This window comes from Anser anser (assembly GCF_964211835.1).
Source record: "Anser anser genome assembly, chromosome: 1".
In the NCBI taxonomy this organism is placed as follows: Eukaryota; Metazoa; Chordata; class Aves; order Anseriformes; family Anatidae; genus Anser; species Anser anser.
In genome coordinates this window covers 207,050,380-207,065,746 of record NC_139720.1, presented here as the reverse complement: position 1 = coordinate 207,065,746, position 15,367 = coordinate 207,050,380, and the positions used below count along the sequence as shown (strand labels likewise).

General features: G+C 39.4%; 1 long non-coding RNA gene across 4 annotated transcripts; it reads right to left on the bottom strand.

Annotated features, from left to right (window-relative positions):
• Positions 1 to 501: 501 nt before the first annotated feature.
• LOC310901208 lies at positions 502 to 10,139 on the bottom strand. Of its 4 annotated transcripts, none has more exons than XR_014585636.1 (4): positions 9,721 to 10,139; positions 6,824 to 7,003; positions 5,883 to 5,924; positions 502 to 2,352 (listed from the first exon to the last, which is right to left on the bottom strand). It is a non-coding gene; the product is annotated as an uncharacterized lncRNA (long non-coding RNA). The 4 variants fall into 4 exon arrangements; XR_014585637.1 differs by lacking the exon at positions 9,721 to 10,139 and adding an exon at positions 8,063 to 8,757; XR_014585638.1 differs by lacking the exons at positions 6,824 to 7,003; positions 9,721 to 10,139 and adding an exon at positions 6,555 to 6,697.
• Positions 10,140 to 15,367: the final 5,228 nt, after the last annotated feature.

The window sequence follows — 15,367 nt, the reverse complement described above, 5'->3', positions numbered from 1 at the left end:
TTCCATCTGTTCCTGTTACTGTGGATATAAAACACATTTTAGTGATAAATACATAGCCCAAAATGAAAAGCAAAACATGGAGTACAAAATAAATTTGTTTGGCCTTAAAGAAACTGTCTCTTTTTGAAAACCTCATACTGAGCAAACAAAAGCAAAAGTATCTGTTGATGTAATATTTATCAATCAAATCAGTAATGTTTCAATGATCAAAGGAAATATATTTACCAGTAGGGTGCTGGGTATAGCTGTTGTTTGAGTTTGAAAGTAGGAACAGTAGAATATCAAATCCTGAATACAATTTTAATACATTATACTCTTTTGACAACAGCTCTGCCCTGTTATAATTCTAGTAGAAATGAAAATATTAACTTAAGGACCAAAAAATAACTTCTAAAAGATTACTATTTTCTAAAAATGAGGAGATAAAGCTTTGCAATATTATGCTTTCATGATAATTCAACAATTCCCGTGTTATGATAAAACAACAACAAAAAATAGAAATTTATTTTCTTTGAACATTTGCTTTCATTTTATGCAATCAAAATGAATCAACATTTAGTAAAGAACAAGGAGATCCTTCTGAAGGACACAGTTTTTGACTCACTATGGTAAATAAGCCTCAACCAACTCTTCATTTTGTTTCTTCTCTGCTTCAAACACCTTTTCCAGAGATGATAAGTGTACATTCATTTATTGCGACATTTAAAACCATTATTTAATATGAGGCCTGGTACAGAAAAGTTAACGAGTCAAGGAGAAGTAGCAGTTTTGCATCAATTTATCTCGAAGCATTAGAGCTTTTTTTTTTTTTCCAAACCTACGTTATCAGTTATGTCATTTTGTTTGTTTGTTTTTCAGCTAGACTGCTTATAATGTTAAATCTGGCATCCTGTAAGAGCAAGAACCTGTGAATGAGAAACTGAAACTGCTCTGAGTGATATTTATTGTTCTTATTTGCTAGCAATAAATATATTTTCTAGGTAATCCTACTATCTTAACTAACTTACGCCTCTGCTTAAACCCCAATCATAAACTGTGAATGAATCCTCTGGATTATCTTCAAGTTCTTGCTACCTCTTTTTCCACCTCCATGTTTTGCAGTCAGTGTGCTTTTATCTTTTCAGAGGTCTTAGCCCTGTAAACATAGTGAGATTCTCTTCTTTCAGCCTTCTTATTGCCATTGTTTCGATCTGGTTCTCTTATGGTTCTTTGAGTTTTAACATTGAATGGAAAAAAATGTTAGCTTTATTTGAGAAAGATTATCAATGTTGTTGTTATTTTTAACAATACATTTATGTCCTAGAACCATAAACCTACAGAGCATATTTGAGCAGAGATTTGACCCTCAGGGTATCAGTCACAAATAGAAAATATTGAGGCAGCTTCTTTGGAAATACACAGAGGTCCTAACAGTGAAGTGTGTACTTTTTGTAGATCTACCAGGAATTACAGATGCTTATTATGTATTTGCAAGGATGAATGACCCAAGAACTCAATCTAGAAACAATCTTAGTGCTGCAAAGACCTCAACCTAGATCCCAGGAATTTCTTAATCTGAGAATGACGTATAATCATACACCTCATGTTTTCTTCCTAGTTCCACTAAGCCTATAATTTATTGTTGAATTTCACTAGCAGCAAACTATAATCTAGTTTTATTGTTTATGATACTTAGACCATTTAATCCAGATAGTTGGAGGATTTCGGGGATTTTGTCATACTTCTGTCTCCTCTTGTTCTCATTTCAGATGAAGAGTAAGGATGCTGGTACACTTGTCAAACAACGAAACAAGGTTCATGTAAGAATTTTACAAAGAGTTCTCATTCCCTCTGATTTCAATGACAGGATTTGATTTCTACAGTCACAAGCAAGCCCAGAGTATTCAAGTATCCAAGAATCAATGCAACATTCCCATAGTTCATTCATTCCACCATTACTGAGAAAGTTATATGACTTCCAATAAAAATGCCATAACAATCCAAAGGATTTGAAACATCTCCCAGTATAACAGAAATTCAACTAATTTTGCCCATTTTTATGTTTAATATAACTTTCTCTTTTACCCTTATCATTGTATCTAGATGTTGTCACCTCTCTTTGAATGAATCAGAGCCTTTTTTTGATTTTTTTCAAAGCACATCTTTGTCTTGTAATAGTTCCATAATCTCAATCCTTCTATGCTTTTGTCTGTCTTCCGGATAATTCCATCATCTAATATTTGACCATGCATCAGTTGTATATAGAAGATTCATTTCTCACAGACATGATGAGAGTAGAACATTCTTATTTTTGACTTCAGTTGATTTGACATCCATTTGCTTGAGCAGAAAATCTATCATTGACTTCATACACTGCAATTACATGAAAATACAGTAATAGCCATATTACTATAGTTGTGGTATATCTTCTTGTTTGTTTGTTTTATTTGTCTTTGAAATACTCCTAAGGAACAGCATTCCCTTCAGTTTATGGAGAGATACGTTGTGAAAAGTTACTCTCCCAACAATACACAGGAAGCCTGTGGTACAGCATGTTCTTTATCCTTTAAATCCTAAACCTACATTAGAAACCTTACCATCCTTTCTATCATAGCTGTATACATGGCATGAATAAGGAAAACAGACTGTCATGAAATTTCCAGATGTACAGCAAATAATGTAATTGTTAAATACATATGTGTATATGTAAATATGAAAAATACTTTAATATATTCCTCACAACTAAGACTGTAAGACCCTTAGTCTTAATAAGGAATGGATAAGTAGATGATCCACAAGATATGAAAGAGATAGAAGAGCATTATTGGTCATGCCAGGATCAGTCTTCCCCCTTTATAGTAAAGCAGAGAGTGAGCCAAGCCTATTTGGCCCTCTGTAGCACTTGAGGATACTGCATCCACTGCTACAATTGCAGCAGAAATGCAGGGCATTGCTTGTAGCTGGCATCAAATTCTCCTCAGTTTGTTGCCTTCTTAAAGGAAGGTCTCCCTTCATTCAAGCAAACCTTTGCACATAGTGTTGAGATCGTGGCTGTTGCTGTGTCTCTAGTAAAAGCATTTAAACGATCCCTCTTTATCTGAATACCTCCTAATGTCACAGCACTGACACTGAGGATATGAGCAGATACCTTCTGTTCACCCCCCCAGGAATGACACGAAGGCTCACACTATCTTCTCATAACAGCCATTGTGGCATTTCTTCCTCAATGTACAGTAGATGCTGCCTTGCCCAGCACCTAGGTGATGTGATTGCTGTTTAACATGGCAGCCTACTGTGGACTACTCCCATCATTGCCTTGGCTGGTCTATGAAGAATACTTTTTGTCAAAGTAGAGAAAGTGGCAATCTCAGCCTCAGAGATCGGACTCATCTCCAATCGCTATCACAGCGGTTAAACAAACTATCATGACTTCTTTTTTTCTATTTAAGAAAAGAAAGTATATATTAAGAGGTTCATGCTGTTAGACTGAACACAAAATTTCAATGAGATGTTCAAAGGCAGAATACACGGTTTGCTCTTCTAGCTCTTACTGTTTTAAAAATAAAATGTGTTCTCAGGTATAACATGTTTTAAGTTATGTTAAACCTAACATCACTTCTAAGTGTCAGCTTGCCTAAACCATAAAAAACTTTTAAAATAAAATCAGAGTGGAACTGAGCAGGAGCATAATCTTACCAGATTTATTTTTAAACACAACTTTTCTATAATTTTCCAGTGCTAGATGGTAGCCATTTCAATCACTAAGATGAAATGGCATTTGTTATTCTGTTATCTCCTGTTATTCTGTAACACTCCAAATCTAGTAAAGAGTTCTGAGCATTTTAAAGTAGTTTTCCACATTTTCACATTGTACCCACAGTAGGTCTTCAAAAGCTTGTGGCCAACACAGGCTTGCCTTCAGCTCCTGCTGTTATTACTGCTTACATAGATGGAACCACAGTTTTTAGAAGAAGCTACAGAAACAAACCAAATGCAAACAGAGTTTGCATGGAGATAACCCTGAAGTGCAACACCTGATGTTACAATTTCACATTATCTGCTGAGGAACCAGAGAATACCCACATTCTTCTGGAAAGAAGGAACACACTAATAGGTATCATACTAAGTACAGGTACACAGTTTTGCCATTGCCTTTTTTTTTTTTTCTTTTCAAATCGCAGCCATATTCATGGGTTTTGCTTTCTAAATTGTTGGAATGGTTTTACTTCTTCTTTATGTTATCATGAGTTTGTTAAAAGTTGGTTGTGAAATTCATTTTTATTTATGGTATGAATTTTCAGTGCTTTAAGATAATTAGCAAAAGAGCATCCAGACAAGTTCTGAAGCAATGCCTGCATATAGAGCTTCTATAGAGCTTCTTGTTTTTCTTTTTTTTTGTTTGTTTGTTTGCTTTTCACAGCTCATTCTAAAATGTTGCTAAATGAAAGAACTGGCAGTCTAAGCCAGAGAATCTGAAAAACTCAAACACAGTCAGTAACATTTAGCTAATATCTTCAAAAGAGAAGGACGAGGCAATGAAGAAAGAATTGACATACTGGACTGTCCTTTGAGCAGGATCTCAGTAACTTCTTTCTCAACCAATTCACGGAAAGGAGTTTTAAGAATGTATCATAATGCACATACACAATGGGATAAGTACTCTTTAATGACCTATAGTAGTGAGAAATTATTTCATCCTATGCTTCAATTCAAATTTAGCAGTCACTTCACTGGAGAATATCATCAAAGCTTCAGGCATTTCATGATACACACTTCACCGCTGAGGAAGCAGTGGCCTTTTGAAAGCCATTTTCCCCCCTTGATCTCTGATACCTAAAAAGGGAACATTTTATAAATCTCTGAATGGGGATTAGAATCAGGCATTGGAGGAATAAAAATTAGAAGTCTATCATTGTATCCTGAAAAAAATGTATTTTAAGATTGAATAGGACTTGTTGCAAATACCAAATTTTAGTGATGAGGTGCAAACAATTACAGATGATGCATTTGGAATATTTTTAAGGAGAAAAAAATCAAACTGAACTCATTTATTGTACACGATGCAAAGAGAATGAAAAAAAAAAAACCTTGAATTTTCATGAATTTAACTTAATAAAAATAATTTGGGGTCAACTAAAAATAAATTTAAATGTTTTGGTAAGTTCCCAATCTCTAATAAACTCAAAAGACAAATGAGACAAATGAGATCAATGTTTTATGTTGCATTGATTCATCCTCTTCTTTACTCTCCCCCTATTTTCATTTTATTTGCTTCCATTTTTCTCCTTTTCTTCCAAATTTGTCTCTTTTGCTTTTTTTCCTGCCTCCTCACACTTAATCTTGCAGCTTTTTGAAAGTAAATGGAAACTAAGAAATGCCTCAGTCCTATTTTTTGAAGTCTCGGTTCAAACTAGGCTAGATATCAGGAAAAATAAGCTCTTCACCCCAACTCTTTTCAAGCACTGCATTGGTGCTGCAGTACAATTACATTATGTAACTGCAGTTGGTAAAAAGCAGCTAACACTGGAAAAGAAGTTTCTGAATAATAACACAGACATAATAACATTGTACTGACAGATCCTGATTGACAGAAAGAGACAAGTCTTTCCATTAAGAGAAAACATGAAAGCTAGTGAGGATGACAGTGGTAATAATAACGTAAAGCTCAGTTTCTGGCCCTTCACTATTTGAAGATGAAAAAATCAGTCACTTTTTTTTTAAATTATATATATATATATATATATTCTTCTCAGAATTGAAACACTTAATCTAATTAACTGCTTACCCTCAAAGAAACTCACTAAGAATTTGTGTTAAAGCTTTTTCACTCTGTTTTCACATGCTTTTTTTCGAGTTTCAGAAGATTTTGGGAAAAGGAGAGGAACAAGAAAGCCAGACAATACCTTGACAGTCTTCCAGGATCAAAACAGGACTTTCTCCCTGGCCTGAGAAGAAATCCAACAGGGCAAACACTTAGAATCCCAAACTAAGACCAATGCAAAATACTTTAAGTAGTTTTTTATATATTGAATATCTATAGACATATACACACATAATAAGTAATACAAGATAAATGAACATCATGTCTCTGTTCAGTTATATGCTTATATTTGCATGCAAATTGTTGTCTCTATGTACTCACATCTGCTGATTATGGGCGGAAATGGTTAGCTGCTGGAAAAATGCCATTTTTACACTTCCTAAATGAAATGTTTTGATTTTTCATGTAGAAACAACACTTCATTTCTAAATTGAGCTAATTTTGGACAACCAATTGACAAATTGGATGCCCTATGCACTCTATTGACAAATTGTATTCACACCTGCCCACATTTTATTCACAGTATTATTTCTGTCACAACATGAAGGCATCACATTATATTAAATAACATCTTTAGGTTGATTGTAGGAACACTGGGGTCTGCTCCTGGTTCTACCCGTAATAGAATGATCATGTTATTCCTTTCTGTCTCAGTTTCCCCTTTCCATATTTAATTAAATTTTCCATATTTCTTGAGAGTGCAGATTAACTCTCAATATATATTTGAATAACAAGTATCTTCAGAATGGCTCACTTTTGTCTAACCCGTTACGTTCTGATGTTCTCAGAATAACAATCAAATGTTCTCAATCTCCAAAACGGAGCCATCAGCACCAGGGCTCCAAATACTTTCACCACAAATCAAAATAATATCATAAGTAAAGGGCTTGCAATAAATATACTTATCTCTGCTTCCCTCCTTCCTTGACAACAAAAGAGAGGAGAAAAGACTGTCTTCGTGGTATGTTCAGAGTGCCAGTAAATCTGGGTTATGCAGCTCCAGCTGGTGTCTGAATTACAAACCTGACAATGCCCCCTCCAACAGCTGCATCTTGTTAGTACTGATGGAGCATCAACATTTCCTTGATCTTAGCTGGCCCATCATACAACTGCAGCTGGGTACCCCTCCTGCTGTGATACTTTCAATTATACTTGCAGAACTTGCTTGAGTGAGGTAGAGTCCCCCATTTTTCTGCAGAAGATCTAAAAAAGAAAAAAGAAAAATTAGTTTGAAAACTGGCTTGCAGAGTGGATCTGGTGCTCTGTGTTAGTGCTTAGTGATTCACACCACCCAGATTTTACCCTCAGATTGTTTCTGAGCACGTTTGAAGCTCAGCCCCCCTCCTGGGAGGGCTAATGACATCTCTGAGAGCATTCAGGGAACAGTCTAAAGGCCAAGTTCTTCTCTCTAGTGATACCTAAGTGCATCAGTTAGACATCTGTGTGGAAGTGCAGCTGCTCCACCCTTGGTACAGTAGATGGTCTCTGGGAGTGAACCCTCCAACATCCTGTGAAAAGGCCTATGGAAGTAGCACGTGTAGAGATACAGACTTTCAATGCTCTCTAACTGTGTCTTGATTACGAATCTTTATACATTTTTATTAGTCATAAGATATAATCAGAAGATTAGAGGTGACCCTCCATCCTCAGAGGTACTCAAAAGCCATCTGTACATGGCCTTGGGCAACTGGCTCTACATGGCCGTGCTTGAGCAGAAAGGTTGGACCAGATGATTTCCAGAGGACCCTTCCAACCTCAACCATTCTGTGATTCTGTGAAGAAAGCAAAGCCAGAATAAGGGTTTATTTTCTTCATACAGGAGTACCCAGAGCACAGAACTAGAATCAGTCTCTTTTACCTCCTGTCCTTCTGCATCCCAGAATTGCTAGGTGCAATTCTTTAGCATAAAATAAAATAAATAAAATAAAATAAAATAAAATAAAATAAAATAAAATAAAATAAAAATGCAAAGGATTTCTCAAGACAAACAAACAAACAAAAAAAGAACCATGATTAGGAAGATCTCTCAGGACAGGGAGCTCTAGATTCAAAAGAGAGGAACCTGCATCATTAGCAGTTCAGGATTTAACCATAAGCAGATACCAAATGAGAAGTAATGAGAAGTCTCTCTCTTATGACTCCACACACCAAAAGGGAACACAGTGAGCCCTCATCAGAGATATTCACAGACTCTTTTTCTCAAACAAACACGGCTTGCTGTTTGCTTTTAAAGGATGACTAGAATAATCAGAGCTATAAGACCTTCATAGCTGGTTCTGACCCGAAGAGATAAACATGGTTCTCCAGACAGATGATCAGAGGGCTGGAGCACCTCCCCTGTGAAGACAGGCTGAGAGAGTTGGAGTTTTTCAGCCTGGAGAAGAGGTTTCAAGGAGATGTTATAGTGGCTTTCCAATATTTAAGGGGATCCTACAGAAAAGATGGGGAGGGACTCTTTGTCAGGGACTGTAGTGATAGGACAAGGGGTATTGGTTCTAAACTGAAAAAGGGGAGATTTAAATTAGATATTAGGAAGAAATTATTATGAGGGTAGTGAGGCACTGGAACGAAGCTGTGGATGTCCCATCCCTGGAGGTGTTCAAGACTGGATAGATGGGGCTTTAAGCAACCTGATTCCCCTCACCTATGGTGAGGGGTGAGGGAAGAACAAGGTGGTCTTCAAGGTCCCTTCCAACCCAAAGCCACTCAGTGATTCTATGATTTTATAACACTGAGAGCAGCTTGGATCCCTCATTGAATGACTGACTGAAGACATTTTGGCTAAAAAGACTAGTAGAGACAAGGCCTGACCCTACAAACAGCAGACAGCATATAAAATACACATGGCATAGTTATATGAGCTTGATTTGTAATATCTGTGGTACTTCCCTTTGAGACTATGTATCTGAGTTGTTAAAGAAGTCATATATTTTCTCTAAATATTAGGGAAGCTTATCCCTCAGATGTCTACCTCAGAGTGGAAAGAAGTGTTTGCCACCCACAAGTGTCTTCAAAACCAGATCTACTAGACAGTTTTCCCTCTCTTTTCAGTTTAGTCTGTATCAGCTTAAAGGAGGGGAAAAACACTCTACTCCTGTGGTGGTTTTATATAGCTGGGCAGCCGAGCTCCACCACAACCGCTCTCTCACTCCCCCCCGTCAAAAGGAAAGGGGCAGAAAATAAGGTAACAAGGGCTTAAGGGCTGAGATGAGGACAGGGAGATAACTCAACCATTACCATCACGGGCAAAAAAGCATAGGGATATTAATAACATTTTTTAAATATTACTAACAAACTAAAGCAGTGAGAAACAAACAAACAAAAACAACAACGAAAACTAAAAACACCTTCTCCCCCATCCACCCTCTGCTACCTCCTCCCCCCGAGTGGCACAGGGGAATGGGGAATGGGGGCAGCAGTCCATCCCTGACACTTCATCTCCACTGCTCCTTCATGGTCACTCTCTGCCCCTGCTCCACGTGGGGTCCCTCCCACGGGATGCCGTCCTTCCCGAACTGAGCCTGGGGGGGCTGCCCACAGGCTGCAGCTCTTCCAGAACTGCTCCCACACGGCTCCGTACCACGGGGTCCATCCCCCAGGAGCAAACTGCTCCAGCACGGGTCCCCCACGGGCGGCAGCTCCCCCCAGACCCCCTGCTCCTGCGTGGGCTCCTCTCCACGGGCTGCAGCTCCGGCCCGGGGCCTGCTCCTGCGGGGGCTCTCCATGGGCCGCAGCCTCCTCCAGGCCACATCCACCTGCTCCACCGGGGGCTCCTCCACGGGCTGCAGCGTGGAGATCTGCTCCGTGTGGGACCCGTGGGCTGCAGGGGGACAGCCTGCTCCACCAGGGGCCTCTCCACGGGCCGCAGGGGAACTTGTGCTGCGTGCCTGGAGCACCTCCTGCCCTCCTGCTGCACTCACCTTGGAGGCTGCAGGGCTGTTTCTCACTCCTCGCTCTCCCAGATGCTATTATGCAGCAGTTTTTTTTCCCTTTCTTAACTCTGCTCTCACAGAAGCACAAACAACATCACTTATTGGCTTGGCTCTGGCCATCAATGGGTCCCTTTGGAGCTGGATGAAACTAGCCCCTATAGGGCAGCTGATGGATTCTTCTCACAGAAGCTACCCCTGCAGTCCCTTGCTACCAAAAGCTCGCCAGATAAACCCAGTACAACTACTTGTTGCAGCAGGAGTCACTAAAACTAAAGAACACATTTTAACTCCCTCTCTTGTGTTTATTTCAGGGATGGATTGGCAGCAAATAATTGATAGCTACTGGTATTAGTAGAGCTATGGTTTCTAATCAGGAACTTGAAGTTCCTCCAGGAACTTGTGCTAGATTCCTGGCAATTAATTTGTTACTCTGTGATAAATTTGGGATAAAAGAAAAATGAACATATAAAATGTTTTTTTTGGAATTTACCTCATCCTGTTCTCCACTGTCATCAAAATGTTGCTTCATCTGTTCAGGTCCATACACTTCTCAGTTTGGGGAGCTGAAGGACTGTAGTGCTGGCTCCCAAATTCAAAGGATTAAACGTATCAGAATCTTTCAGGGAGGCCGAACATCTTGAATATGAAACATAATTAAGTATGTTTCACAAGAGTAATATGAATTTAATTGAACCACCACAAGATATGGCAGAATATTGCACAGAATGGCACAGCTGGTAATTCTTACTCTTCTGTATCTGATCCAATTCTCACTCAAAAGGAGTCTTTCCAATTAGTTTAACAGAAGATGGATTGGACCCACAGGGTAGATCTAAATTGCAATGAAATGCCCAGGAAACCTTTGTTAATTTCTGTAAGCAGTAAATAAGCTCCTTATTTAGTGTAAATAAAATTGATATTGAAATGGATTGAAGTGGTGGACAGGCTATCTGCTGCTCTTTGGAGAAAAATGAATTCTATTCTAGATTTCTTTTTCCAGACTGATCAGAGTTATATGAAAACAAGCATGATTATTCAGGCATCAATTCATTTTGTAGCAAAATCCGGGGGGGGGGGGGTTAGAAAGAAAATCAATTTTCCATATTTGAAAGAAAAGAAAAAAAAAGTGCCTATAATTGATGAAAATATAAATAAAAATTTTCATTGGATTTTCCCTAACATAACCGTCAGTCTAAAATTAATTAGAAAAACTATTTTTGCCTCTCTACATTCTACCTAACATAATCTGGAATAATTGATTTTATCAGAAACGTGAAAGAAGGTGATGCTGGTTGGATCAGTGGATAGAGAGCTGGACTCTGATCTTATCCCTGTCTTTGACTGATAAAGCCTTGAGCAACAATCAGTCTGTAGCAGACTTAGATCTCTACAGTAATTTGTGTCTTCATGGTTCTATTTACATAGTTTCTCTTTAGAGGAAGTGGAAAGAGAGAAAATTGTAGAACATTGGCTATTTTACTTATTTTTGACATTTACATTAGAAAGGGCTGAGCCATATCTCCAAAGTCACTAAATCTCTATAATGATTACAAAATATTTTAGGCCAGTAACTTAATTTTAGACATCCACATTTGTATGTGTAGACCCTACTCAGGGTAGACTTGCAGGGTAGACTCCTCCATTTATTTTTCTGTCTCTTTGTTTACTTTTCCATCTACTGTGAATTTCATCTCTTCAAGACAAGAATACACTTTCTTGAAGAGAAATTTTGTCTTGCTGAACATTAGAGAGACAGTATGTACATACCCCATGCTTTGAAATGGATGCAGAATGATTCAGTGGACGCGCTTTTCTTTTTTCTTTTTTTTTTTTTTTTTTTTTCCAGGGGCCATTCCAGAGAAAGGTTCCAGCTGTGTCACTAGGATACCGCTATTGCTGAATTTTAAGCTTTTCTCTAACCTTACTACGGCCAGAGAACTATGCTGCTTTTCCTCAGGATTCAGTCACACTGAGGTTATCCATCTTTACTCTGCTGCCTTCTAGAGATTCTATAGCTGAGCTCTGCTCCTAAATTATTGCCAAGCTATTGAGAAGCACATAACCTCTCGCGGTCAGTGCATTTGTCCTTTTGCTCCACTTTCTAGAATGTTCACATCAGCTGAGTTCTTCTGCTGGTGGAAAGATAGTGCTATTCAGATGCTTGCTTACCTCTGCCTCTGTTGGCCTACGTTGCAATTGGTTTTGCTCACCCAAGAATTTACCAAAACAGTCCCAGCAATTTCTAAAAAACATGAGTGCTAATGTACATGAAGAATATGTCATTAAAGATCCTGAAACACTCCTATTTCTTATCTCTGTATGGTTGCAGCATGCTAAGTACCCTATACTGTGTCAATATAGAGCAAAAGACCTCTTCATTGATAATTATGGCTGAATCAGTGATATTGCCTACAAGTTAGAGATAGCAATGATATAGATTGTGCAGGTGTTTTCTTCTGTTGTATCTGTGATTAACTGCTATGGGAGATGGAAGGAGTTATTCTTATATCTCCTTTCCTATCAAACCATTTTATAGGAACAGAATGTATTTCTTCAGCCTCTTTCACACCACATCAGCTTTAGCTTTCTCTGACCACCTAATAGATCTTTTCCACCTCTAATTTCTGAGATTTATTTACTGATGCCTATGGCAGAGGAGGAGTACAACAGTAAGAACAATATATGACTGTTAAATAGCTGGATTTCGATGCTAGTCACATTTGAGCATTTTATTGCTGGATAGTAATAACTTTTTTATGAATGTTTGGAGATAACATATGTCTCATCACCTTAGTCTTCATGGGGTGGAACTGTAAACAAAATATTTTATGTGAGTGCTTTCTATAAAATTTAAAATAAATCAAGTTCCTCTCATCCTGGTTAAGCATACACATGCCAAAATGTTGGTTCCAGTTTTCCAGGATAAGGATCCCAAATCACTGCCAGTTCCATATGCTTCACACACAGTTTTGTTTTTTATATGTGAGCAATGGTTCTACATCCAGGTGGAGGTCAGTGATGAGTGCTGTCCCTCAGGGGTCTGTCCTGGGACTGGTGCTGTTTAATATCTTTATCAGCGACATAGACAATGGGATTGAGTGCACCCTCAGCAAGTTTGCAGACAACACCAAGCTGACTGGTGCAGTCGATACAACAGAAGGAAGGGATGCCATCGAAAGGGACCTGGACAGGCTGGAGAAATGGGCCCATGTGAAGTGCATGAGGTTCAACAAGTCCAAGTGCAAGGTGCTGCACCTGGGTTGGGGCATTCCCAGACAGGAGGACAGACTGGGAGAAAAGCTCATTGAGAGCAGCCATGCAGAGAAAGTCTTGTGTGTTCTGGTGGACAAAAACCTTGACATGAGCCAACTGTGCACACTTCCAGCCCAGAAGACCAAATGCATCCCGGGCTACATCAACAGAGGAGTGGACAGCAGGTTGAGGGAGGTGATTGTCCCCCTCCACTCTGCCCTCGTGAGGCACCCAGAGTACTACATCCAGGTCTGGGGTCCCCAGCACAAGAAGGATGTGGACCTGTTAGAGCAAGTCCAGAGGAGGGCCATGAAGATGATCAGAGGGCTGGAGCACCTCTCCTATGAAGAATGACTGAGAGAGCTGGGCATGTTCATCCTGCAGAAGAGAAAGTTCTGGGGAGACTTTATTATGGTTTTTCAGTACATAAAGTGGGATTATAAAAAATATGGAGAGCAACTCTTTGCTAGGGCAGATAGTGATAAGACAAGGGGGAATGGTTTTAAACTAAAAGAGGAGAGATTTAGATTAGAGGTTAGGAGGAAATTCTTCAGGCAGAGAGTGGTGCAGGCACTGGCACAGTTTGTCCAGAGAATTCTGGATGCCCCGTTCCTGGAAATGTTCAAGGCCAGATTGAATGGGGCTTTGAGCAACCTGGTCTAGTGGGAGGTGTCCCTGCTCATGGCAGAAGGTTGGAACTGAATGGTCTTTAAGGTCCCTTCCAACCCAAGCAGTTCATTCTATGATTTTATGATATTGTAAAAAGGGAGAGGCCTTAAAACTTCTGAAAGTTGCCTGGGAAAGTAGGGTTTATTTATGCAGGCACAGAAATATACTAACATACTGCTCTTGCACAGGAGATGTCTTAGAGTGTGGTCAAAGGAGCCCTTATCTGTTTGCACCTGCCTGAGCAGCCATATGTGATCAGAATTCATTTTCTGGCCTTGCCATCAGTCAGTGAAGCAAAGCAAATTCTGTCTTAAGGCAATTATAAGGTTCCAGTGTAGCCAAAAGATCCTGATCCAAAGCTCTTTGAAGTCCAAATTCAGCCGCCCGTGGCTTTGATGGCATCTTAATCAAAGCTCTAAGTATTTCACTGTTTTTACTCACCCTGAGTCCCCTTGGATCTTCAGTTTAATTCTGTGAAAATGCAGACCTAGACTGAAGAATGATTCACCTCCACCATGGCAAACTCTCTTTGGTTACTACTTAGAAACACATCTAAATGATTTTGACTGACTACTCTCAGCTGGAACGGGAAAAGAGTTGACTTTGAGAACTGCCACATGGGCCCCAAGACCACTGGGACAGTTGTGCCTTGACTGAGTTTATGCAAAGTCAATAACTGAAAGTTCTTAAATTAAAGTTTTTGCTGGCTCAGATTTGGACCATTTAACTTTGGCATTTATCTAGGGAGCCTAACTGCTATAGGTTTCACCTATAAGCAACCAATAAAGACAGGTCTTTCCAGAGGGCAAAGAAGACCATTTAAGATATTAATGTTGAAGATACCAATCTGTCTGCGTTAACTATATGAGATTAGTAGAGTGACACTTCTGATGTAAGCACTTCAAACTCTTGTCATGGTTTTGGCTGGGATAGCATTAATTTACTTCGTAGAGTTTCACACAATGTTGTGTTTTGGGTTTTTGATAAAAATAGTAGTGATAATGCACAAATGTTTTCAGCTGTTGTTAAGCAGTGCTTACATAGAGCCTTTCATCTTCTGGTGCTGCTCTGCCAACGAGGTACTTGGGGGTGCACAAGGAGCTGGGAGGGGACAGAGCCAGGAGCTGACCCAGACTGGCCACAGGGATGTGGCATCATGCTCAGAAATAACAGCTGAGGTAAAGGAGGAAGAAGGGGGGGATGTTTGGAGTATTGGTGTTTGTCTTCCCAAGGAACCATTAGGAGCGATGAGCGCTGCATTGCTGGAGGTGACTGAGCACCTGCCTGTGGATGGGAAGCAGCGAACGTATTCCTTCTGCTTTGCTTGCATACACTCAGCTTTTCCTTACCTAGTAAGCTGTCTTTATCTCAACCCACGAGTTCTCACACTTTGACCTTTCCGATTCTCTCCCCATCCCACCTGGGGAGAGCAAGCGAGCAGCTGGGTGATGCAGATGCTGGGTTAGACCACAACAGCTGGTGCCCAAAACTTTGTAGGAGAATCCTGGCCCTATCTTTAGACTTATTAGCAACCATTAGTCACTATATTCAGACTGCTCCTGTTCAGAAGTAACAAAGGGTTGGAGAAAAAAAAAAAAAAAGTAACATTTGAGATTTTCCTTCAATATACTAGAAAACTGAGTTTCTGACTAAATATTTTCTATCCTAAAACAGACACCCAGGGATCCCCACAACCAGGGTCTCTTACATGGTA